This window comes from Benincasa hispida, chromosome 7 (genome assembly GCF_027475165.1).
Source record: "Benincasa hispida cultivar pf3 chromosome 7, pf3_genome.v1.1, whole genome shotgun sequence".
Lineage (NCBI taxonomy): Eukaryota > Viridiplantae > Streptophyta > Magnoliopsida > Cucurbitales > Cucurbitaceae > Benincasa > Benincasa hispida.
In genome coordinates, this window is record NC_143484.1 from 38,333,195 (window position 1) to 38,336,387 (window position 3,193).

Genomic DNA, 3,193 nt, shown 5'->3' on the forward strand with positions numbered 1-3,193 from the left:
GCACTGAAGGAATACTCCTTCGTGACTCACCTCTGTGATATGGTATTCTTCAACTGATGTGTTTTATTGGCTCTTCCTTGGTAGCTGATGTGACAGAGTCTCTAACACCCCAACACTCCCTGAATTAGCCATTAACGGACTGTGCAAGGTCGCATGATTCACCAAATCACCACCTTTCAACCGGATACTTTAATAAAACCCAACAACCACTCAACTTTTTGAGTCAGCGGAGCAATCTAGCCATGATATATATTCAGCTGATTTCAGTCTTCCCAAATCGTCCAACAAGTAGCATTAAAGGTCATAAAATCATCCTCACACAGTCTTTCCTTCACATCAACCAACAAATCGCAGAGAGGGAGATTACAATCAAACCATTACCATATAAAAGAGGTAAAACCAGCTCCCAAATAGCCTTTGCACAATCACACAAAAATAACACATCGTTTTCCGATTCGACACACACCAAATATTTGTTGGGATTTTTCTACGTGACAGGTTCAGATTTGTTGGTGAAAACTAAAATACGATTGTAAACTTTTCACATAAATATTTTGATTTTATTAAGGAGAGTAGATCCTTAAACAGTGTTCCACCAGATGTTCGACCTCCACTGAAAGGAAGAAGCTCCCACCACCTTTTCCAAAGCTAAAATTTTGTAAGCACTTTTGGTAGAAAAAATTCTATTATGATTATAGTGTCAAAACTAGGAATCCGGAATCATCGTTCAACAAATAGGAATAGCCAAAATTTTCTCAATATCATTTGTCTTTTTAATTAACATTCACACTTAAATTTATGCTTTACAATATTTGTTGATCACAAACATTAATTATAGGCTTTCTTTGATAACTAATTCTTTTTTTTTTTTAATGGTGGTAGTTATTTTCATCCCTAAATTGTCATTCACTCTAAATAAATGTTTGGATTTTTAACCAAATTAAAAAAAAAACAAAAATAAATTAAATAATATATATTTTTTTAGTTTTTAAATTTTGGTTTCAATTTTTAAAACACTTTAAATAAATAATAAAGATCGATAGAAATAATGTTTGTGAACTTAGTTTTTTTTAAAAATTAAATACCAAATAATCATCAAACAGTGATTAAAATTTTTAGTGAAAAATTTTTAGTGAAGAATATATTTATTTTTATAAATTCAACTTTAACATATGATTTTAAATAATAGTTGATATCTGATTAAGTTATGTTCATATTAATAATCAAATTGACAACCACCTGAGATTTGTATATACATATTATTAATCAAATTTATAATATTATATATTTAAAAGGCATGTGCATTAACAAAATATTTTTTATTGAAATATTGTGGTTGAACATGTTGTTGGACAAAATTTACGAAGAAATTGAATAAATATTGTTTTGTATATAATCTAAAGAAAATTTAATATCTTTATGAGAGTTATACTTGCCGTTTGTTTTTAAAGATGGCAGATGATCAAAAATCTTAATATGTCCAAAATTATAGACGTATAACATTCTTAGATTATCACATCTATTTTGTAGAAATATTTTGAATGTCTTAAATTTACGTAATGTTCCAATAATGTCCTTACGACTATTCATCAAAAAGATCGAAACAAATAATTCACAATATTTATTTTAAATTATAAAATGAAAATAAAGAAAAGATATATAAAGTTGTCGAGATACCCTCCGTATGAATTTTGGATTTTCACGAAGCAAACGATCTCTTAGAGTGTTAGAAAAATTATAACTTTTAAGGGTCATTCGGTTTAAGGATTTTTTGCATGAGAATTGATACAAACATGCAAAACTCATTTTTGTTCCATAGTTCTTAATACTTTGTCGGAAATAAGTTATTCATAGACATCCTTATTTTCCATAGATAAGGATTTTTTTCCTTTTCAAGACTATGGATTTTCTTTGTTTCCATCTCCATTGGTTTCCATTTGATATATAACTTCATTTGAATACAAAAAATTTATTAAATGAATGCAATTAATTTTTAACATAAATTATTAATTAATTAGCTAACAATATATTAAATATATTTAATGAGTAAACTAAGATTAGTTGAATTAGTTAATACGAAAAATCACTTTTTAATAATAATAATTGATTACGTGTTATTATTTTTTTATAATCAAGTCATTATTTATTAAAAGTAATTTTAACTTGATACTTCATTATGAATATATAATCATTTTCGATTATTTATAGTTAGTTAATTATTTATTATGATTATTTTTTTATTAATTATTCATTATTAACATATCATATTTATAAAAAAAAATAGTTTTGTTTATTGATATTCTTTATTAATATATCATATTTTTATCCATTTTTTCACTTTTTATATAATATATTGTTCATTAAAATATATTTTCTTATATTATTTAACTAAACTAAAATTGCTCATATGAACTTAACTAATTATAAAAATGATTAAGTATTAGATTATAATTAATATGATGCTCATTAAATATATTAATTGGTTAATTTTAATTATAAATTACTCAACTTTTAAATACTTATAATTAAAATTATTGTTGATTCTTAATTTATTAATCTTTATCACTATATTAAATGATATATATTGTTTAATTAATTAATCTACTATAATTATATAAGATTGTCATGCTTAATAAATTAAATGCAAATATAATTTTTGTTCAGTTTGATAGCATTTCTCATGCACAACCAAACATAGTTATCTTTAATCCCAAACATCTTATTTCCAGATATCCTATATTCCCAAATATCTATGAAATCTTAAACAAACAACTCCTTGGTTGGGGTGTTCATGAGTTGGATTGAGTGGGGTTGAAAGACTTTTTAGACCCAACCCAATTGTTCGGGTCGTAAATTTCTTCAACCCAAATAACCTTTATTAAAAAATCAACCCAACCCAACCCACCCATGAAATTTTGGGTTGGGTTGGATCGGGTTAATCGAGTCATATTTAAAATTTTGTTCTAAAAAAAGCAAAACGTAAATATGTAAAAATCTAATTTAATTTTTTCATATATTGAATTAAGATTAACAACTCAATTTTAATTTATATAGTGAATTTTTTTTTTCTAAAGTGCAAAAAAAAATACTCTTACGAGTTGTTGAAGAATAAATTATTCAAAAAATATTGAAATTAAATAAAATTAAAATCAATATATGTATAAATAATTGTGTTATAAGTAAAAAAAATATA